Raw genomic sequence first — 25,428 nt, 5'->3', positions numbered from 1 at the left:
CTCTTCTTTCCAAGAGACTTCCAAAAGGCACCAGAAAATACAAAGGTAAGCTTCCTTTAAAATGTTTTTCCTACAATAAGATAGGACATATAGTTGTTAACTATCCTAACAATGACAATAAGGATAAACCAGAGAGGTTTAGAAAGTATAAAGGAGGAGGTAGAAGAAATTGTCTCATTGCAATGGATTAAGGTGTTACTAATGAATAATTTGAGGATGAAGAGAATGAGGACATAGTGTTTGTAGTTGTAAAGGAAGAAGTGTCTGACAAGAACACCCTTGTCTCTTGCATTGACAACTCTAAGGAGTGGATTATTGATAGTGGGTGTTCTCACCACATGAATGGTGACCAAAGAAATATTCTATCTCTAGAAGAATATGATGGAGGTGTTGTCAGGTTTGGCAATGATGCACCATGCTTGGTGAAAGGTAAAGTATCCATCTCACTGAATGGAAAGAGCGGTGTAGATGATGTTTACTGGGTAGAAGGTCTTAAGCATAAGCTTTTGAGTGTTGCTCAGCTAAATGGAAAAGGACTCATTCTGGAGTTCAAAGGTGGAGTCTCCAGTATAATTAGAAAGAGTGGTGAGCTTATTGCCACCGGTAAGAAGACCAGAGGTAACTTTTTTCAGTTGAATGCTAAGATGAGTCAGTGTCTGATGGAGAAGTTTGATGACAGTTGGATATGGCATAGGAGACTTTTTCATATGAATTTTGACAATATTGTAAAAGCTAGTAAGATCAAGGCAGTAAGAGGATTGCCTTTGTTGAACAAACCATAGAATTCTTTGTGCAGAGAAGGCCAACTTGGGAAGATGTCTTCCTCAACTTTCAAAGGTAAGTATTTTTCAGCAGAGAACTTACTTGATCTTGTGCACACCGATCTGTGTGGTCCAATGAAAACTAGAAGTATTAAGGGAGGTAGGTATTTCATGATTCTTACTGATGATTGCTCAAGAATGATGTGGGTCACATTCTTGAAAGACAAGTCTGAGGCATTTGGAAAGTTCAAAGCCTTTAGAGCATTGGTAGAGAAAGAAAGTGATCAAAGGATAAAATGCCTAAGAACTGATCAAGGAGGTGAATTCACTTATGATGAATTCAACAAGTATTGTGAAGAGAACAGTTTCAAGAGACAGTTGTCTGCCCTAAGGACACCACAACAAAATGACATAGCAGAAAGGAATAACAGGACTGTAGTTGAAGCAGCCAGAACAATGTTGATCCAAGGAAAGGTTGCTCACACTTTTTGGAGAGAAGCGATGAGCACTGCAGTATATACTATGAACCGGGTACTCATCAAGAAAGGTATAGATAAAACCCCTTATGATTATTGGACTGGGAAGACTCCCACTATGAGTTATTTTAAAGTATTTGGTAGTAAGTGTTATATCAAGAGAGGTGAGCATCTGAGTAAGTTTGATGCTAAATGTGATGAAGGAATATTTCTGGGATATTCCAGTAAGAGAAAAGCTCTCAAGTGCTACAACAATAGGACTCAAAAAATTGTTGAGAGTATCAATGTCAGGATAGATTAATCCCTTGAGAAACCTGAGGAAACCTGCAACAAGCAAGTGTAACAATGCAAGACTTGTACGCAAGAGATATGCTCAGGAAGAGGGAGAAGACTATGGAGAAACTTTTGCCCCAGTGGCTAGACTGGAAGGTGTTCGAATGCTACTTGCATTTGCATCATTTAAGGGATTCAAGGTATACCAGATGGATGTGAAGTCTGCATTCTTGAATGGAATCATAGAATAGGAAGTGTATATTGAGCAATCGGATGGGTTTTCCTTATCAGAAGATAGTAACATGGTGTGTAGATTACACAAGGCCATGTATGGATTGAAACAAGAACCAAGGGCATGGTATGAATGGTTACACTCTCATTTTGTGAAGATAGGATTTTAGAGAACAAGTGAGGACAACAAAATCTACCTGAAATCTGAAGGTGATCAGATTTTGATCTGTGAAGTGTTTGTAGATGACATAATCTTTGGAGGAGATGATGAATGACCCATGCATTTGCAGATGAAATGAAGAAAGAGTTTGAGATGTCTCTGATAGGAGAGATAAAGTTCTTCATTGGTCTACAGATTCAGCAGATGAAAGAGGGTATCTTTATTACCCAGTCCAAGTATGTCAAAGAGGTATTGAAGACCTTTGGCATGGAGGAGAGCAAACTGGTTGGTACACCGATGGTGACCGGTTGTAAATTGACTAAGGAAGATGATTCAGCATTGGTGAATGAGGACTATTGGTCAATGATCGGTAAGTTGCACTATGTGGTACACATCAGACTAGATATTGCTCATGCAGTAGGCAATGTGGCCCGTTTTCAGAAAATTCCAAGAGAATCCCACTTAGTAGCAGTCAAGAGGATTCTTAGATACCTAAAAGGGACAGATGATTATGGATTATGGTATCCATACAATGGTGATTTTAATCTCAAAGTATTTACCGATGCAGATTGGGAAGGTAATGTGGATGACTGAAAGAGCACAATCGGTGGAGCGTTCTTTTTTGGTGGAAGACTAGTCTCATGGACGAGTAAGAAGCGGAGCTGTACTTCCCAGTCTATAGTTGAAGCAGTGTATGTGGCAGCATTTATGAATTGCACTCAAGCAATCTAGATGAAACATGTATTGGATGATTTCAAAGTACCTATATCTGAACCGGTGAGTATATTTTGTGACAACACAAGTGCAATCAATATTTCCAAGAATCCGGTATTGCATGCTAGAACAAAGCACATTGAGCTCAAGTATCATTTCTTGAGAGAGAAGGCTCAAAACAAAGTGGTTGTATCAAAACATGTTTCCAGTAAGGAGAAGCTAGCAGACATATTCACTAAGCCCTTACCGAAAACTACATTTACCTATTTGAGAGGTGAATTAGGGGTTCTGCCCCTTCATGAAGTAAACTAAAGTTTTGTGCTCCACATCAATCAGGAAGTGACAAATATTTTAGGATTTATGTGTTGAAGGATGCTACTCCATAGGGGGAGCAACATAGTGGCGAATAGAAGCTTGTGCCTCCACTTTGGCATTGTTGTCAAAGGGGGAGAAGATATCCAATGTATGGGGGAGAAGATATCAGATGAAGTATGATATGGGAGAAGATATCCGATGTATGGGGGAGAAGATATCTGATGATGCTAATATATGTTATAGTTACATCGGTCTATGTTTTTTTTATAGTTGCAATGCTACACTAAGTATTGCCATCAATGCCAAAGGGGTAGATTGTTGGCATATGATGAACTGGTATGATGATATGATGATAATGTATGTTGTCATTGATGTCAATAAGTGCAGGTGAACTGGTATGAAGATTGGAAGAAGTTGTTATTGATGTTCAAGTAGGAGAACCGGTATGAAGAGATGAAGTCGACCAGTGTTAGGGTTTCACTTAGTGTGACTACTGATTGGTAGTCTCAGCTCTAGGGTTTCTAGTTTGGCAATCTAGCTTGTGTGATGCAACCGATGACATTATATGATGAGTTAGCTAAGACATAAGGATGAGATCAAGGTGCCATGTCAGTTTTGTGAACGTGAAGGATTTCCTTGAGGATCTTGCATGTGAAGATTGATTGCATTAAATGTCCACCTCAAGAATGAACATTCTTCTTGGCAATATGTGAAGAGAGCGTGATGGGTTACTGATTCCCATATGTGGTGAAGAATGGACGATGCAGAATGACTTGTGATCTATTTGAGATTATTTTATTCTATGCAAAGTGTGTGAACGGTCAGGATTGGACCGCTTGTAATTGTAAACCTAAAATGTTTAGGGTTTAGGGTTTATGCTACTGACCTAATTATTGTCTATAAGGTCGATGAGTTTTGATATTGTAAGTGTTGGAAAATGTTGTGTTTGTATCCAAGTGATGAGATACTTGCCAAACCAGTGAGTGGAAAACTATAGAGTGTGATTGTAGAGTAGAGGAACTGAAAGGGATCTACCTTAGCATGTAGTGTTGTTATCATATCAGAGATTTACTTGTCATCTTCTAACCATTTCAACAATAGGAAAACCCCTTTATCGGGTAGCTTTAACAAGCTTATTGCAAATCTTCTAACCAGGTGACTCAAGATCATTGATTTCTTCAAATCCTCTAGCAAGGTAACCTTTAACAGGGTATATAGCCATCCCTTAACTAGGTGATCTTTAACAAGATCGATTCCTAACAAAACCTTATTGTAAAGTATTTAACCAGACTAGGCTCCTAACAGAGCAAGCTTCAAAAGAGTTCAAAAAGAAGCTTTTGGGTATTCATCCCCACAGTGATTTTTCCCATTTGGGTTTCTAGGTGAAAATTTTGTGTGTCATGAGTTGTGCATTTTTAATGTGATGTTTAAGTAGTCTTTGTTTAGGTGAATATGCATGCAAAGCTAATAGTTATGGTATTTAAAACACATGCATATGTTATTGGTGAAGTAGTTATCAAGTATTGAATGTTATTTAAAGTACTCAATTTTACTGGTTTAGCTGCCTGAAGTCTTACTGTGTTTAACCAGTATTGCCATGGTTAAGTTCAATTATGAAGACAATCGGTTATCATTGTTTAAAACTTGATAAGTTGTTGAGAAGTTTTTCTCCTTACTGATTCACCCCCCCCCCCCCCCACTCAGTACCAGTTAGGGTATTTGTTGTTCATCATTATTCATCAGTCTGGTTGCAAGAATGGAAGATAGTTGTTTATGGCATAAAATATGTTGTCATGTTAATTTTGATAAATTGATTAAGATAAGAAAGTCAAGTGTTGAAAGAGGTTTACCCCAACTTGTCAAACTGGATAGTGTGATATGCAAAGATTGTCAAATCGGTAAGATGACCTCTATTTCTTTTAAGAGAAAGAATGGTATTTCTAAGAATGTTTTAGATTTGGTACATACTGATATCTGTGGCCCTATAAGAAAAAAGAGTTATTATGGTGATAGGTATTTCATGTTCTTCACCAATGACTATTCTAAAATGATGTGGGTAACATTTTTTAGAGAGAAATCAAAAGCATTTAATAAATTCAAATCATTTAAACCTCTGGTTGAGAAGGAAACCGGTAAGAACTTGAAGTGTTTAAGATCAGACTGAGGAGGTTAATTCACATCTGATGAATTTTTTAAGTATTGTGATGAACAGGGTATAAAGAGACAAATATCTGCTCTGAGGATACCACGGCATAATGGCATAGCAGAAAGGATGAACAAAACAATAGTTGAAGCTGTATGAACCATGTTATTATAGGGTAATTTATCCAAAACATTTTGGAGAGAAACGGTTAGTAGTGTTGTATACACGTTAAACCAGGTACTGGTAAAAATAGGTAACAATAAGACACCCTGTGAGCTATGATATGGAAAAACTCCTTGTGTTAGTTATTTTAAAATCTTTGGAAGTTAATGTTTTATCAAGAGAGATAACTACACTGAGAAGTTTGATGCAAAATCTTATGAGGTAATTTTTCTTGGTTACTCTTCTAAGAGTAAAGCATATAAATGTTACAATAAGAGAACTAAGAAAATTGTTGAAAGTGTTCATATAAAAGTTGATGATTTATCTGATAAGTCTGAAGGTACAAGTAGACTTGAACCTAAAAAGGATGATAATAAGGAAAATTTTGTGATCATTGAACTGGAAGCAAAGAATAATGAACAATCAGCAAATGCTGAACTAGGTACTCAACCAGTGAGCGATGACAGTGAGGAAGAAGATGAAGAAGATGTAGAACTAGCACAAGAGCATATAATTGGTGATAAGAATGCAGGTGTGCAAACCAAGAGAAAGATCCGAGAGAACTCATGTTTAATATTTATAGTTGAACCCAAGATAGTTAAGGAAGCACTAAAAGATGATGATTGGGTTAAGGCAATGATTGAAGAATTAGATCAAATTGAGAAGAATCGAACATGGTCACTTGTTCCTATACCGGAGGATAAGAATGTAATTGGAAAAAAATGGGTCTTTAGTAATAAATTGGATGAAGAAGGAAGGATTGTAAGAAACAAGGCAAGGTTAGTCTACAAACGGTATGCTTGAGAGCAAGGTGAGAACTATGGTGAAACATTTGCACCTGTTACTAGATTAGAAGGTGTAAGGATGCTACTAGAATTTTCTACATATAAGGGATTCAAAGTCTACCAAATGGATGTTAAGTTATCCTTTCTAAATGTGATTCTAGAAGAAGAAGTATACATTGAACAATCAGATGGATTTTCCTTGACCGATGATAAAGACATGGTGTGTAAATTGCACAAAGCTTTGTATGGTCTTAAGAAGGCAGCGAGAGCATGGTATGAGAGATAACATGCACATTTAATCAAGATTGGATTCCAACATACCAGTGAGGACAACAACAATTATTTGAAGACTGATGGAGACAAGATGTTGATAGCAGAAGTGTTTGTTGATGACATAATTTTTGGTGGCAATGATGATATGTATATGGACATTGCTGATATAATGAAAATGAAATTTGAAATGTCTCTAATCGGTGAACTTAAGTTCTTTATTGGCTTATAGGTTCAACAACTGGATGGTGGTATCTTTATTTGTTAGACCAAGTATATCAAAGAGGTGCTAAAGACTTTCGACATAGAAGACTACAAACCGGTAGGGACACCAATGGTGACGTGTTGCAAGCTGTCAAAGAAAGCTGATTCCCTTGTTGTTAGTGAAAAAGAGTATAGATCTATGATTGGAAAGCTATACTATGTTGTCCATAGCAGAACGAACATTGCTCATGTTGTTGGATTTCTGGCTAGATTTCAAAAAGAACCTGTTAGTCTCAAATTTTGATTTCCCTTCTATCCTTCCTGTAAGAAATAAATCAACTTTGTCTGCATATAAAAAGATCAAGGAAATGGAACTTAAGAGTATCATATAACAAGGTTTTGAGACCTTCTACACTTTGAACTTATCCAAAGTTCAGGTGGGTATACATTCTGTGAATACTTTCACACTTTAAAATTGAGATCCACAGTAAACCAGTGCTAAAAAACCTGTGGATTTCATCACCTCAATGAAACCGAAACACTAAAAGAAAAACTTGTACATTTCATCACTTTGGCTTTCATGAACCCCATACATGCCTAACATATACATAGGTCCTTTCCCACTTAAATAAAACAGTTCATCAAATTCAAAGCAACAAACAGTTGATCTACTGATAGAAATATTTCATGCACATTTTATCCCTCTCCTAAAGAGAAAAGCCAGAAATATGTCTATAAGATCTTACAATCCATGCTCATTTGAATAACCCTAGATTACTCAAAATGTAACCAGCAAATTAACGAATGCACACCAGAAGACAACACAGGTTTAAGCCTAAAAAGTATTGATCTATATTTTCATATTCATTTTGAAAATGTTACATAATTCAAAGTAATCTCTAAGAGAACCAAAAAACCTAGATATATTTTGCCAAAGGTTCTTTACAAAATTCTTGTGATCCTTTTTCTAATAGTCATGGTATCCATTTATAACATTATGGATGCATACAAGCTTCAGACAAACCTAAGAAAAGTTTGTTACAAATCACAATTTTCTCCAAGAAATAGTTACAAGTCCTTTTCGGTATCAACGACCTCTTCAACTTGTTGTCCCACTGCAACATCTTCTAATTGTTTGGGAACTTCTCCATTTTGTCTGGCATATTTATCCTTCCATTCCCAAAACACGTCATCATTCGGCCAAGAGAAGTTGACAATCTTTTTCTTCATTCCTTCCAGCCTTTTCCAAGTAACCCTTAATTGCCCAATTTTTGTTTCTGTGAAACTATAATGTGATTTCACAATTTCAATCTCTTCAATTGTCTTGACAAATAAGAATGTGTCATCAGTGTTAATGATTTCATTAACCCTTTTGGACAAGTTGTGATCCAGCTCTTCTAGCCATGTTTTCTCCTCTATTATCTGAGTTGGACCAACAAAACCTCCTGGAAACATCTCATACCTGTGATCAGAATATTCCTTTCTATACAGTTGGGCCTTTCTTTTTACACCTGCCCTTTCTTCTAAGAGTATATTAATTTCTTTTATGAATTCATTAGTGGACATGAGATTGTTATTTGCCTCTGTATCTGCATGAGATGAACACATGAGCTCTAACTCCTTACCTCTAGGCATCCACTTATTAAGAATTGGTTCCAAGGTGGTTTCATCCTCTCTTAATTCAATCAAAATATTCAGAATTCTCTTCATAGAAATTTGAACAACATAGGGATTAACTAAATAAGCAAACTTCAAAACTATGGCTTTTACCTTTTCCTCGTATTTGCTTGCAAACAGGACTTGAGCCTATTTCAACTTTTCCAACTCATGTTGAACAATTTCAGCTGACTGGAAACTAGAAGGCATAGGAGAAGGGGGATATTCTATGATAGGGCTCATAGGTGGAGGTCTTGCTGGAGAAGAAGTTATCATAAGAGTGGAGGATTAACCTTGATGGTGTTGACCTACCAACTGATCGTGAAGTCTAACAATAATATTTTCTCTGTTGGCTACTCCTTCTTTGGCCTTATTGTAAACCTTTAAGATTGTTTCCAATTTTAATTGGAGATTGGCCTTTTCTTTTGCCTCTTTTTCTACCACTGCTACATTGAACTTTGTAGTTTCCAAGACTGTTCTTGCAGCTTCAACCACTCCTGTATCTTGGACTCTTTTTACAATCATGCCTCCTAGGAGACTAGAATCTGATACATCTTTCCTTCTTTTATTTTCATCCTTCCTTAGTGACCACATGACTATAAAGCATTATCTCTACTAAAGGTCACTCCTTCCATGGCTTTAGTTTCTTTCCTGACTGCCTCCGATACCAGAGCATCAGCTATATCCCACTCAGGGAGGATCAAAACACCGGCCTTTGATACCATCTCTCTTCCCTTTTCAGGGGTAATTGTCTTGAACTCTTCAATCATCTCTTGTTTCACCTCTTCCTCTACCTAAGTTACATCTCTGTGAGGCTGCTCACTCTTCCTTTATTCACATTTGGCTTTGAATTGTTCCATGTTTTGCTTCCATAAAAACTACATGAAGGCCCCTGTTGTAACAAAGTTAATATTAGCTAGGAACTCCTCATTGGCTTGCTTGACAATAAGGTCTAACTCTTTACCTTTGAGCTCACCATCAGTCAAGTTCATTTCAGCACTAGGTGGCTCTTCTAGCATCCCCTCTTGTGTCTCCTCATATGTGTAGGCAATCTCCCCGAGACTCCCTAGCTGTAACAACACTTTGGCCACCGCCTGCTCATCTCTTATGTGGATAGGGGACTGAGATGGAGAATATTGAGGCTCATTTGTCTACACTTCCTTCCCTACCCTTTGCCTTTTAGGGGAGTCTTGGATATCAATGACATCCTCAATTTCTCTTTTCCCTCTTGAAGTGGAAGGCTCACCTGTCACTGGCATCATCACACTGTATCTTGATTTCTTGTGCATTACATAATCACCATGTGGGATAGTCTTAGCAAAGGTAGGATTAGCTAGAACTAATTTAACCCTGTTAGGATCATTTCTTATTATAGCCTCCCTCTTTTCTTTCAAAGTTTGCATGAGGTCTTCAAAATAAAGAATCAAGAATTTGATTTTCTCCTCAAAGGGATTGAAACTAGAAAGAGGGTCATAACTACTATCAAATTGATGAATGAAGTCAAGAGCCCTTTTATATGCAACCCACTTCTCTTTCCTTAGTTATTGCTCATCCAAACTGAATTCATTCCTAATTAGATCTTCAGGGAAATGAAATTGGTGAGGCCCACCTTTACAAACTGCTCTCTTCCTATGCATGTCATTGAAAAAGTGTTCAGGGTCTCCACATCTTGAAATGACAGTTGACAATCTATATGGTTTAAGTAATTCTTCAAAATACTTCCAGCCACTTTCAGTGATCACAAAATGATGTGTCATGGTAATAGTTGGGAAAATGGTCCCTTTACCCCTATTTGCCAGCTCTGCCTCTTGTACATCTCCAATTTGCCTTAACACTTCAACAATTCTTATCTTCAGTGAGACTTGATAACGCAATAAATATGGAGTTTCTCTCAAACCATATACTTTGAAAACTATAAAAATAGGGTACAAATACATATCTCCCCAATTATGAACAATCTTAATACCTTCTGCAAACTCCTTAGGCCTGAGGAATTCCAAGAGAGCCTTAGGAATCCTAGGGTTTTTTGTGCACAAAAGAAACCTAATCTTAGATGTAAAGCATCTATCAAACTTTAGATAGCTAGCATCCTCTCTGTCCCAGGACAAAACAGTACTCCAAAGTTGAACAGGCATCTCTTCCTTATCTTTCACCTTGACCAAATCCATTTCTTTTGCAAAATAATCATCACCCTTGAACAAAAACATGTGCATTAGAGGAGAATACCATCCAAACGGTATGTTCACCTTACCATTTTTAATCCCTACTAGCCCTGCATGAATTGAATCAGTAAGGTATGGCGCATAATCAAATGTTATTGCTAGAGAGGGGTTTATAATTTGTGCAATCATCAACATGTAATGGGTTGGCATGTTTTTCTCAGCATCTTCTTAAAAAATCTGACAAAGTGCCCAATACATACCCTTAGCTCTTAGAGTAAACAGATTCGGGGAGAAGGGTTCCATTGTACTGGGGTCTACAACTGTTAAACATCCTATTTTTAAAAAGAACTCTTTCAATGGGCCACTCCTAAGGTGATCCCTTTGTGCATCATAAACCTAGGCCAGTGATTCAAAATCAATAGGCTCTAACAAATTTGAAGCTTCACTAAGCTTAAACACACTTCTGAATTCATAATCTTTTATTTCAATCAGGGCTGATCCTTTAACAATTGTGATACATCTAGCTATAGGGTCATAATTTTGTACAATCAAAGTCAACAAATCTACATCCATGAATACACTGGGGACTATAAGTTTCCCCACATCCAATTCCCATATACTATTTAAAGGGGCAAGGGAATGTCTTTGACCAAAACCAACCTTGAATAATCCTAAACCTGACATCCCTATTTGTGGATCCCTTAACCAATTTCCTTTATCATATAGGCCATCCCCGATTCTTAAACGAGGGTTCTTTGGTACCAATTCTTTAGCCTTGGCCTCGGCATTGGTAGACATAGTTAATTGTTCTAGAAAATCATCACAAATATTCCTATCCTGGTAATTTACTTTTCCTATTAATTCCCTTCTTGGCGACATCCCGTTAATACAAATATATCAATTAAGATTTGCACAAAAAATCTAAAGAAACAATTCACACAGCATTACCAATTTTCATATTGCAATTAGCAAGAAAAAGCACAAAAAACCTGGTTATTCGCCTGAAGAAACTCGCTCTATACCAGCTCCTCTACAACAAACTTGTCGAAATGGTACCAATAGTCAATTGATGTGGACCTTAATACAGCAAGTTGGCATTGAATTGAGAAATTAATCCTGCATGCTTCGGCCATCACCTCATAATTGAATTCGTAAAAATTAAATTCAAAAATAGGCTCCAACGGACCACAAGTTCTCTAAGTTTTTCTCTGTTTTAGTTGTTTCACCATTTCATAGAGCTTAAAACTCTTTCCCTTTTCTTTCATGAAGCAACAACGATCATTGGATCTCGGGAATCTACACTGCTTTTACTCCTTCTGGTCTTTCTGTGCTAGTGACGGGCCCTACCTTCTTTTTGCCATTTCACGAACACTAAACCATGTGCACTTTTACCCCATGAAACAATGTCGACCATTAGATCATCATTTACTTGCTCGGTCTTTACTTTCTACAGTGATCGCCAGTCTTCTTAACTAACCGTGCTTAACCATGACAACTAACGCTTTTCGCCATTTCGCAAAGACTAAACTGTAGCCATCTTCTGGCTGTGAAACAATGACAACCATTGGATCGACTATGAGATGAACACCATTTAGCACTCTTTAGACCTTCCAAGTGGGCCCTTTAACTCAAAGACCACTTGCTTTATTGCGTCACCGGTTAGCAAATGCCATGTGGCAGTCGACTATTTGCTCAAGAAGTTCCACCGGGTTCCATTCTAAAACTGCCACGTGTTTTACTTCACCATTCTCAACATAACTGTCAATTGAACAAAGGCGGGCCCTCAACTACCCTTCAGGGCCATGTGTATCTGAAAAGTCACTAACTCTTTCCATAGAACAACCCATCTGTCCTACCATGTCAGCCATCGTGTGATTGCCACATCATTTCGCTACTTCGCGAACATTAATCTTCGCTTGACTTTAGGCTACGAATCCACGATAATCGTTTGATTAAATCTTACTTAATCAGTCTTTAAAACTTATGACTTGCCTATCCTTTGGGCCCACCAACCCTTTCTCTATTTCATAGAGCTTAAACCTCAGGTCACTTATCTTCAGGAAGCAACGACAATCATTGGATCTCGATAACTTGCTCCTCTGTTACCTTTGTCATGACCACCTCACCCGGGCCCTCCACCTTTTCGCAACTTTGTGAAAGGTAAACAACGAGTATCTTTAGGCTGTGAATCAACGCAAGCCGTTGATCTTTTCTAAGTTGATCACGTGCACTTTGGGCTAGCGAATCAACGTGAGCTATTGGATTTAAAACAAGATGCACTCCTTTAATCTGACGGTCAATCCATCTGGTCGGGCCCACCTAGCCTTTTTGCTATTTCACGAACATTAACCTGCTAGAATCTCTGCCTAGCAAAACAATGACAACTATAGGATTGACAATGAGTTGCACAATTATTAAGGAGCCCGACAAACATTAGAACAAGACATATGCAAAGGCGTAAATTTTGAAAATATTTGAAAGATCGCCTAGGGAAAAACCTATGGGGGAACACTTTTAACGATAAATTGACCCTTCTTTAAGTGGCAAAAGTAATGCAGAAATAGAACATAAGGGTTTTTCAAACATAGGAAGGGTTAGAATTTCAAAAACCTTAAACCCTAATTTGACCCAAGAAACTCAAAGGTAACAAGGCCAAGCTAAACACACTTTTGCAGACTTCTAGCCAAATATGGGACAAGAATACCCAATTTTTAAACAGTGATAACAGCGGCTCTGACCAAGATCAACATAAGAATTCAGAAACTCTCTGGAGAATAGACCAAACACAAGCCTAAAAAACAACAACAAAAGCAAACCTAAATATGTACAGACTAAGACCTACTATGCATGGACATTAAGAGAAGTAATGTTTCAGGAATTGTCCATGCACTGGAAATTCATGTACCTCAGCATTTATATTCTGCAAAAAATATGAATCATTTCCATTAAGATCACAAACCACAGAGGGGCCTATCCATAGTGACTCAATTTTTTTGTGTTTTCCCTTATCTTGTCCTTTCACATTCCATTGAAGAACCACATCACCAATTTGAAACTTTCTCAACAAGGTTCTTTTGTCAAATAGATATTTGGACTGCAATTAGATCTTCAAATTCCTCTTGTGAGCCAAAGTTCTAACTTCTTCTACCTCCACCATCTGAATCATCCAGTCTTCCATAGGTTTAGATAACTCCATGTCTTTAGCTTGCAGGAACTTATACACTAGAAGAAGATTATTGACTGGCACCCTAGATTGTGTGCCATAAACCAATTCAAAAGGTGAAACCCCAATTGGTCTTTTGACAGTAACCCTGTCAGCCCATAGAGATAATTTTAACTTTTGGTCCCAGGACCTTTTATTTTCCTCCAAGATTTTCTTAATAATGTTTGAGAGGCTTTTATTACTTGATTCAGCTTTCCCGTTACCCTAAGGATCATAAGGCAAAGAGTAGGACATAATTGTTCTAAGACTGGTGCAAAATTCAATGAACTCTTCTGACCTGAAGCTCATAGCATTATCCATCACTAGTTTTACAGGGACATCAAATCTGGTTATGACATTATCCATCAGGAAGTCAATAACAACCTTACTTGTGGATCCTAGTGGGTATAGCTTCAATCCACTTGGTAAAATAATCAGTAGCTACTATAATCCACCTATGACCTCTTCCTAATTTCTCAATGATTTCTCCAATAAAATCAATGCCCCATTGGACAAAAGGGGCTTCCACTGTGACTGGGTTGAGGGGTAAATCTCCCTCATACTTCAATTTTGATGAAAACTTCTGGCATGGGTCACATCTCCAGACATGTTCATGGGCATCTTTAAACAAACTAGGCCAATAATATCCAGCCTGAACTATCTTACCAGCAGTTGTCTTGGCAGAGTAGTGACCTCCACACACTCCATCATGCATTTCAGTTAACACTCTTTTAGCCTAGGATTTATCCAAACACATTAGCAATGCCCCATCTCTATTCTGCCAAAATAGATCACCCTAAATGAGGACATACTTTTGTGATTTCAACTTCAATGTTCTTCTCTGGTTATGGGTCATCCCTTCTGAAATGTTGCATCCCTTAAAAAATGTACTATCTCTGAGTACCATGGTTGTGTCTCAATACTGGTGACCAGGATGTTCTTAACTTCAACATTATTCACTTCAACATCAAGAAGGTTTGATTCAACCATCAGCTTAGCAAGGCCTAAACCTCTCACCAATTTAGTGATCTTAATCTCTAAATCAAACTCCTGGATTCTGGTTATCCATCTGCATCGTTTACTAGTGACCTCAGACTGGGATAAAATATCTTTGACAGCCGCATGTGGGACATAAGAAATTACTCATGCATTTACAAGATATGGCCTAAATGCTTTAACAACCTTGACCAAAGCATATGCTTGCTTCTCCATAATTTCATACTTTAACTCGGTAGCCTGTAAAGATTTGCTATAAAAAGCTATAGGATGTTCATATCCTTCATTATCCTTTTGTAAAAGAACTGTAGCCACTGTGTGATATGAAACAAAGGAAAACATAGAGAAAGTCTTATTGTAGTCAGGGGACTTCAACATTGGTGCCTCCTGAATAGCCCTTTTGATTTAATCAAAAGCCTTTGAAGCTTCTTCATCCCAGCAGAACTTTGTATCCTTCTTAAGCAGTTTATCAACGGGCTTGACTGTCTCTACAAAATTTGCGATAAATCTTCTAACAAAATTTACTTTGCCCAAGAAAGATTGGATACCTTAACACTCTTTGGCTCAGGTACATTTTTATGGCTTCAATTCTTTCAGGGTCTATTCTAACCCCTTCTTTAGAGACAATATGCCCTAGTAGCTTCCCTTCAGTGATAACAAAATGACACTTTTTTGGATTTAAGGATACACCAAATTCCAGAGCTTTACTAAAAACCTGTTAAGTGTCCACAGTGGTCATCTGCCCTTTTAGAGAAACATGTCAAATCATCTTGATATACTACCATGATAATATTGATGAATTCCTTGAAAGCTACATCCATTGCCCTCTGAAAAGTAGCTCCAGCATTTTTCAGACCAAAAGGCATTCTGACATACACATATGTTCCCCAAGGGGTGGTGAAAGTAGTTTTGAATTGTTCAAATTCTTTTACTAACACCTGGTTATACCCTGAGAACCCATCCATCATAGACAATAGGTCACAACCAGTTACTCTCTGCAACATTGCTTCCATATTAGGAGAAGAGTAATTATCTTTCAAGGAAGCAACATTTAGGTTCCTAAAATCAACACAAAGTCTTATGTCTCCATTCTTCTTTCTAACCAGGACCAAATTTGACACCCATGATGAATGCCTTATAGGATTAATGATTCCCCCTTCCCTTAACTTGGTTAATTCTTGCTGCATTTTAGATTCCAATAAGGGGTTGATAGGTCTTTGTTTTTGTCTAAAAGGCTTAGCATCTGGAAGCAAAGGGACTTCATGCTGAAATAGATCCTATCTATATGCCTTCAGATCTTCATAAGACCAAGCAAAAACATGCTTATATTTCTTTAATAAATTAATAAGGTTTACTTTGACATGAGGAGGCAATTTTTTTCTAATATACACCAACTTAGGGGATGATTTTGTCCCTAAGTTTACTTCTCTAGTTCATCTAACTTTGTGGTTGATTGTTGGTGAAGATGACTATCACTGTAACTGAACATACCTTCCAATTCTACCAACCCTTTAGGTATTTCATTAGTTTCTAACTGAACTAGGTCATTTCCAAACAAAGTTTCTCTATTTTCAACCACTTCTACCAAGGCATTGCAATCAATTTTCTATCCATCATAGTCATCAATGCATTGTATAAATCTGAGAACATCTTCATCATCAACAAACACTTGCCAATTATATACATTTTTAGGAATGGCAGGCCTAGCTTTTATCTCAACTGTGGATATACCGGTTAGTGTAGCATCATCATTCTTTAATGCAACATTTGCTAAGAAATCAGCCATGATATTCTTTGACCTTTCTATCCAATTAATAGAGAATGCACTAAAATGTTCAATCATATCCCATACTACATGCTTATATCTTTTCAGTCTATCATTCTTAGATGCATACTTAACTCTAACCTGAGAAACAACCAATTCTGAGTCTTTAACACTTTTAACAACTGAATGCCATGCCTTTTTGCAACTTCAAGCCCCAATAACAAGGCTTCATATTTAGCAGTGTTATTTGTACACTGAAAGGCTAACAGAAAGGAATATTTGAAGGTTATACCTGATGGGGACACAAAAAGAACTCCTGCTCCAGATCCTTCTTTAGAGCAAGCTCCATCAAAATACATGTGCCACAAATCATGATGTTGAGATTCCAATTCAGTTGCAATAGAGTCAATATTCTTCAATTGAGGTAAAATTGGTTGTATTCTAAAATTGTCAAGATCTACATCAATCATACAGTTGAGCATACTAGGATCTACTTTCTCAATTACCCTAGGGGCACGTGGTTCTCTATACAATTTGACTTGGTTTCCATTAATTGGGATAGTAGCATATGACAGATCCAACTAAACATTTTCACCTACTATTGCAGCCCACTGTCTAGACAACAACATGCCATAGTGAGGTTTAGTGTCAGTTACAATGACATCCATCTTGTATGTTGCTTCAGGGAATGCTGCTATTTTTACTTCAACATCTTTCATTGTACCTATCACTGGCACTTCTCTATTATCCATAACATAACACTTCCCATATACTGTACTTACCGACAATCCTAATTCTTTCATGACACCATAAGGCATTACATTCGTAGCTGCACCAAAATCTATCATACAGTTTTTAATTAACCGATTATTCATTAACAAAGTAACATAAAAAGGATCAACCTGTGAAGGCTCTTGTGTAATAGTTGTTCCAACATATAGCTCTGGGGTTTGCAACTCATGATCCTTTTCACCTTCCATTGAACCTAAAGGCAAAGTTGTGCTACTGTCAGATATTTTAAAAAATAAAGATAAAGCAGCTTCTCTATGTTCCTTTATTTTCAATAATTCTATCAATGGGATAGTGACCTTCATCTAGGTAAGAGCCTAAGTCATATCAAATGTGGAATTATTAATCAACTCATTATTAGCCTTAACTTTCTTTGTCTGAGGCTGACTTGCTTTCTTTATTACAACAGTTCCTTGTATATCACCAGTGGCATTATTATCCATACCTTTGGCCATATCTTTTAATTGGTCATTCTCTTTTTGACTATCTTGGGGTAAGGTGGCATTACTTGTTTCTTTCTTCTAGGATACTTCTTATATAAACATTGAACTAGGTTCACCTTGGTCCCCATCCTTCTTAGTACTTCTCAAATTGTAATTGTGCTTGGCTTTAGCTATGGCAGCCTTAGTGAGATTTCTTACTTCTTCATCACTGGGTCTTTTGAGATGAACTTCTTCATCTTCAATTGTTACCACATTCAAAGTGGGATGCCAATCAAGTGGCAACTATCCTTGGTAAGACCTTTTACTATTCAGCACATCACATTCACTAAGTTCACTTTGTAATAACTCATCATCACTTTCTATAATAGTTTCAAACATATTTATATCAGGCTTAGCCTCTTGTCTCATGGATTATTCAAGGGCTTGAGCTACAACACATTGATGAGGTGAATATGGTCCATCACAAGCCATGCACCAAGGAGTATTCTCCACATTATGAACATTTCCTCCTTTTAAGCGATCTGGGGTATCTTGGTTCTGAGTATTTTTTGGCTTCTCATTTTGAGGTTTTCCATCCTTCCAAGTAGTGTTGTAAGGCATGTCATGCAGCCTAGGAGGCCTATCTTGCCAATTGTAATGAGGCTTATCATTTTTACTCACCTTGGCAGTAAGATCTTTCATGGCAGTCACTAATTTCTCTATTTTGTCTTCTTCTTTAGCAACTTTATTGGGTTGTTGTTTTGATTCCTGCCACAGCCTATCATCAGTTCTTCTCCCTACTTTCCTAGATGCTTTCCTAGTACTCTCCACATTGATGGCAATTCTAAATGCATCTTTCAGACTATGCAGATTTTTATCCCTCAGAATATAGGCTATTTTAGAATCAAAGGCATTGTAATAAGTATTCAGACACATATTATCATCTAACCTCATTACCTGATATAGCCTATGCATTGCTTTCTGAAATATGGCATTGAAGTCTATGACAATTTCATATCAAACTTTCTGATATTATTGAACTTATTGAGCATAAAGCTCACATTTGTCTTGTCACCATACTGTTCTTGAAAGCAGTTTTTAAAATCTTCCCACGTCCCAATACTATTCACAAGGAGACCTCTATACTAGTCCCTTGCATCATCTACTATGGACTATACAAACAATTTCATGATGACATCTTCATCTATTATTTCATAGTCATTAATTAAGTCACCAAAAGATTTTAAGTGCTCTTCTGCACTGATTGCATTGTTGCCAACAAATTTGTGGAGTCTATCCCTTAATTCTATAGAAACCTGGTTGGGGTACCCTAGGATTCCATCAAAGAAGAGTTGTCTGTATAACTCCAAGTTAATAGGTCTTCTCTGGAATTGATTAGCAGCAATATTATTTCCCATGTTCATTCTTGCATTAGGTCCATGAGTTAGAGGGATTCGGTTACCTTGATTATTAACAGGGGCTATATTAACTGGGACAGTACTCATAGGTAAGGCTAACTGAATTTTGACTGGAGGGAGTGAAGATTGCTGAGGAACAGGTTTATTTAGGTCTATTGAGGGAAAACTTATAAGAGGAGCTTTTAGATAATTAATCTTTCTTTTAACTTCTTGATTGGCTGCTTCTAATTAAGCTTTTCCAGCTACATTTGCAAATCTTCTTTCTCTTTCCTCATCCTCTCCATCTCTCTTTCATGTGCAGATAGCATGTGAGAGATCTTCGATGTAGTCTTAGATCTAGACCCACCTTCCATGCACTTCTACTTCCCCTTATCTACATTATTTCTAACAGGTTGTGGGTCACTAAGGACTTCCCTATTTGATTGCACAACAAATTTGTATGGAGGGTTGGTCTTGGGAACTAGAATTTCTCTAATGACTAGACCTTCATCCTCACTCTTGGCTTTCTCTTGGGTAAATAACTCAAGATCAGCTATTTGTCTTAAAAGCCTGTCTCTCTCCATCAATTTTGCTTTTACCTCTCTTTCTTTATCTACTTCCTTTTGTGTTCTTAAGGAAATTAAATGATGGACTCTTCAATTTCTTGGGATACCTTATCTTCATCAGGGTAAATTTCTTCAGAGTCAGACACATTGACTTGGTCAATATCGATTAAACTGATGTTTGCATCAATTATCCTAGGTATAGAATCTCTCTTAATATTTGAACTATTTCTGTCCTTCCCAAACAAACTAGCATGGGAGATCCCCTGATTTAAAACTTGGACATCTTCAATATTCCCAAACAAACTAGAATGGAAGCCTAAAATATCATGCTTAGATTCGCAGGAAGAAGAATTTGAATTTGCATAGATGGGTCTCTCAGATGACTTACCCATATTGATTCTCTTTTATACCCAAGTTGCATTAGATGGCTCATGTACAACTGATCTTTTCTATCCTCTCCATGCCTATTCAGGTAATCCCTCTTCCAACGTCTCATGAGGATGCTTCCTCGTGAAAGACCTGGTGTTCCTTCCTCTCTGCATTATACTTGTTTTCTTAAAAGAGTTTCACTTCTTTAAAAGGATTGGTTATACTTGTCAGAGTTGCCACCCACAAAGGCTATGGGAAATAAGAAAACAAGCTTTAAACAAAATACTTGTCAATTTTTGAACAAAAATCATGAAAATTTTCAAAGAGACAGATAACACAAATGAGAGATCAGGCAATCTTCCACAACACAGATATCCGAACAAACTTCTGAACTAATTCAGGAACCAATCTGTAACATAGATATGCACTACGACTCTCCCCAGTAGAGTCGCCATTTTTGTTAGTCTCAAATTTTGATTTCCCTTCTATCCTTCCTGTAAGAAATAAATCAACTCTGTCTGCATATAAAAAGAGCAGGGAAATGGAACTTAAGAGTAACATATAACAAGGTTTTGAGACCTTCTACAATTTGAACTTATCCAAATTTCAGGTGGGTATACCTTCTGTGAATACTTTCATACTTTAAAAATGAGATCCACAGTAAACCAATGCTTAAAAACCTATGGATTTCATCACCTCAATGAAACTGAAACACTAAAAGAAAAACTTCTATTCATATTCAGTATTGATCTTCAAGAAAGATAGAAAGAAATCCTACAATCTGATATTAGTGCCTTATCCAGGCCACAAAGTCACCTAAATCAAGCAATATTTTTCAAAACTAAACATTCTTATACATTTCATCACTTCGGATTTCAGGAACCCCATGCATGCCTAACATATACATTCGTCCTTTCCCACTTAAATAAAATAGTTCATCAAATTAAAAGCAGCAAACAGTTGATCTACTAATAGAAATATTTCATGCACATTTAATCCCTCTCCTAAAGAGAAAAGCTAGAAATATGTCTATAAGATTGCCTTACAATCCATGCTCATTTGAATAACCCTAGATTGCTCAAAATGAAACCAGCAAATTAACGAATGCACACCAGAAGACAACACAGATTAAGGCCTGAAAAATATTGATCTGTATTTTCATATTCATTTTGAAAATGTTACATAATTCAAAGTAATCTCAGAGGGAACCAAAAAACCTAGATATATTTTGCCAGAGGTTCTTTACAAAATTCTTGTGATCCTTTTTCTAATAGTCATGGTATCCATTTATAACATTATGGATGCATGCAAGCTTCGGACAAACCTAAGAAAAGTTTGTTACAAATCACAATTTTCTCCAAGAAACAGTTACAAGTCCTTTTCGGTATCAACGACCTCTTCAACTTGTTGTCCCGTTGTAACATCTTCTAACTGTTTGGGAACTTCTTCTTTTTGTTCGGTATATTTATCCTTCCATGCCTGGAACACGTCATCATTCGGTCAAGAGAAGCTGACAATATTTTTCTTCATTCCTTCCAGCCTTTTCCAAGTAACCCTTAATTGCCCAATTTATGTTTCTATGAAACTATAATGTGATTTCACCATTTCAATCTCTTCAATTGTCTTGAAAAATAAGGATGTGTCATCAGTGTAAATGATTTCATTAACTCTTTTGGACAAGTTGTGATCCAGCTCTTCTAGCCATGTTTTCTCCTCTTTTAACTAGGTTGGACGACCAAAACCTCCTGGAAACATCTCATACTGGTGATCAGAATATTCCTTTCTATATAGTTGGGCCTTTCTTTTTACACCTGCCCTTTCTTCTAAGAGTATATTCATTTCTTTTATGAATTCATTAGTGGACCTGAGATTGCCATTTGCCTCTACATCTGCATAAGATGAACACATGACCTCTAACTCCTTACCTCTAAGCATCCACTTATTAAGAATTTGTTCCAAGGTGGTTTCATCCTCTCTTAATTTGGTCAACATATTCAGAATTCTCTTCATAGAAATGTGAACAATAGAGGGCCTAACTGAATCAGCAAACTTCAAAATTGTGGCTTTTACCTTTTCCTCATATTTGCTTGCAAACAGGGCTTGAGCCTGTTTCAACTTTTCCAACTCATGTTGAACAATTTCAATTGACTGGAAACTAGAAGGTATAGGAGAAGGGGATATTCTATGATAGGGCTTGTAGGTGGAGGTCTTGCTGGAGAAGAATTTATCATAAGAGTGGAGGATTCACCTTGATGGTGTTGACCTGCCAACTGACCCTAAAGTCTACCAATAATACTGTCTCTATTGGCTACTCCTTCTTTGGCCTCATTGTAAGCCTTTAAGATTGTTTCCAATTTTAATTGGAGATTGGCCTTTTCTTTTGCCTCTTTTTCTGCCACTACTACATTGAACTTTGCAGTTTCCAAGACTGTGCTTGTAGCTTCCACCACTCTTGTATCTTGGACTCTTTTTACAATCATGCCTCCTAGGAGACTAGAATCTGATAAATATTTCCTTCTTTTATTTTCATCCTTCCTTAGTGACCACATGACTAAAGCAGCATTATCTCTATTGTGGGTTTAGTTTCCTTCCTAACTACCTCCAGTACCAGAGCATCAACTATATCCCACTCAGGGAGGATCAAAACAACAGCCTTTGATACCATTTATCTTCCTTTTTTCAGGGGTAATGGTCTTGAACTCTTCAATCATCTCTTGTTTCACCTCTTCCTCTACCTGAGTTACATCTCTATGAGGCTGCTCAGTCTTCCTTTGTTCACATTTGGCTTTGAATTGTTCCATGTTTTGCTTCCATACAAACTACATGAAGGCCCCTATTGTAAAAAAGTTACTATCAGCTAGGAACTCCTCACTAGCTTGCTTGACAGTAAGGTCTAACTCTTTACCTTTGAGCTCACCATTAGTCAAGTTCATTTCAGCACTAGGTGGCTCTTCTAGCATCCCCTCTTGTGTCTCCTCATATGTATAGGCAATCTCCCCAAGACTCCCTAACTGTAACAACTGTTCGGCCACTGCCTGCTCATCTCCTATGTGGATAGGGGACTGAGATGGAGAATATTGAGGCTCATTTGTCTGCACTTCCTTCCCTACCCTTTTTCTTTTAGGAGAGTCTTGGATGTCAGTGACATCCTCAATTTCTCTTTTCCCTCTTGATGTGGAAGGCTCACCTGTCACTGGCATCATCACACTGAATCTTGATTTCTTGTGCATTACATAATCACCAGGTGGGATAGCCTTAGCAAAGGCAGGATTAGCTAGAACTAATTTAACCCTGTTAGGATCATTTCTCATTATAGCCTCCCTCTTTTCTTTAAAAGTTTGCATGAGGTCTTCAAAATAAAGAATCAAGAATTTGATTTTCTCCTCAAAGGGATTGAAACTAGAAAGAGGGTCATAACTACTATCAAATTGATGAATGAAGTCAAGAGCCCTTTTATATGCAACCCACTTCTCTATCCTTAGTTCTTGCTCATCCAAACTAAATTCATTCCTAATTAGAACTTCAGAGAAATGAAATTGGTGTGGCCTACCTTTACAAACTTCTCTCTTCCTAAACATGTCGTTGAAAAAGTCTGCAGGGTCTGCACATCTTGAAACGGCAGTTGACAATCTATATGGTTTAAGTAATTCTTCAAAATACTTCCAGCCACCTTTAATGATCACAAAATAATGTGCCATGGTAATATTTGGTAAAATGGTCCCTTTACCCCTATTTGTCAGCTCTACCTCTTGTACACCTCCAATTTGCCTTAAGACTTCAACAATTCCTATCTTCAGTGGGACTTGATAAGGCAATAAATATGGAGTGCCTCTGAAACCATATACTCTAAAAACTATAGAAATGGGGTACAAATACATATCTCCCCAATTATGAACAATCTTAATACCTTCTGCAAACTCCTTGGTCCTGAGGAATTCCAAGAGAGCCTTAGGGATCCTAGGGTTTTCTGTGCACAAAAGAAATCTAATCTTAGATGCAAAGCATCTGTCAAACTTTAGATAGCTAGCATCCTCTCTGTCATAGGACAAAACAGTACTCCAAAGTTGAATAGGCATCTCTTCCTTATCTTTCACCTTGACCAAATCCATTTCTTTTGCAAAATAACAAGCACCCTTGAACAAAAACATGTGCATTAGAAGAGAATACCATCCAAACGGTCTGTTCACCTTACCATTTTTTATCCCTACTAGCCCTACATGAATTTCATCAGTAAGGTATGGCACATAATCAAATGTTATTGCCAGAGAGGGGTTTAGAATTTGTGCAATCATCAACATGTAATGGGTTGGCATGTTTTTCTCATCATTTTCTCCGAAAATCTGACAAAGTGCCCAATACATACCCTTAGTTCTTAGAGTAAACACATTCAGGGAGAAAGGTTCCATTGTACTAGGGCCTACAACTGTTAACCCTCCTATTTTAACAAAGAACCATTTCAATGGACCACTTCTAAGGTAATCCCTTTGTGCATCATAAACCTAGGCCAGTGATTCAAAATCAATAGGCTCTAACAAATTTGAAGCTTCACTGAGCTTAAACACACTTCTGAATTCATAATCTTTTAATTTCAATTAGGGTTGATCCTTTGACATTTCTGATACATCTAGCTACAAGGTCATAATTTTGTGCAATCAAAGTCAACAAATCCACATCCATTAATACACCAGGGACTATAAGTTTCCCCATATCCAATTCCCATATACTATTTAAAGGGGCAAGGGAATGTCTTTGACCAAAACCAACCTTGAATAATCCTAAACCTGACATCCCTATTTGTGGACCCCTTAACCAATTGCCTTTGTCATATAGGCCATCCCTGATTCTTAAACGAGGGTTCTTTGGTACCAATTCTTTAGCCTTGGCCCTGGCATTGGTAGACATAGTTAACTGTTCCAGAAAATCATCACAAATATTCCTATCCTGGTAATTTACTTTTCCTGTTAATTCCCTTCTTGGCACCATCCCGTTAATACAACTATATCAATTGAGATTTGCATAAAAACTCAAAAGAAACAATTCACACAGCAACACCAATTCTCATACTGCAATTAATGAGAAAAAGCACAAAAACCTAGTTATTTGCCTGAAGAAACTCTCTCTGCACTAGCTCCTCTGCAACAAACTTGTCGAAATGGTACCAATATTCAATTGATGCGGACCTTAATATGGCAAGTTGGAATTGAATTGAGAAATTAATCCTGGATGCTTCATCCATCACCTCAGAATTGAATTTGTAAAAATTGAATTCAAAAAGAGGTTCCAATGGACCACAAGTTCTCTGAGTTTTTCTCTGTTTTAGTCATTTTTCCATTTCACAGAGCTTAAAACCCTTGCACTTTTCTTTCACAAAGCAACAACGATCATTTGATCTCAGGAACCTACACTACTTTTACTCCTTACGGTCTTTCCATGCTAGTGACGGGCCCTACCTTCTTTTTGCCATTTCGCAAACACTAAACCATGCGCACTTTTACCCCATGAAATAATGTTGGCCATTAGATCATCATTTACTTGCTTGGTCTTTACTTCCTACAATGACAGCCAATCTTCTTAACTAATTGTGCTTAACCATGACGGCTAATGGTTTTT

The sequence above is a fragment of the Cryptomeria japonica genome, chromosome 1 (genome assembly GCF_030272615.1).
Source record: "Cryptomeria japonica chromosome 1, Sugi_1.0, whole genome shotgun sequence".
In the NCBI taxonomy this organism is placed as follows: domain Eukaryota; kingdom Viridiplantae; phylum Streptophyta; class Pinopsida; order Cupressales; family Cupressaceae; genus Cryptomeria; species Cryptomeria japonica.
The sequence above is the reverse complement of the archived record's forward strand: the minus strand, read 5'-3'. Positions refer to the sequence as shown.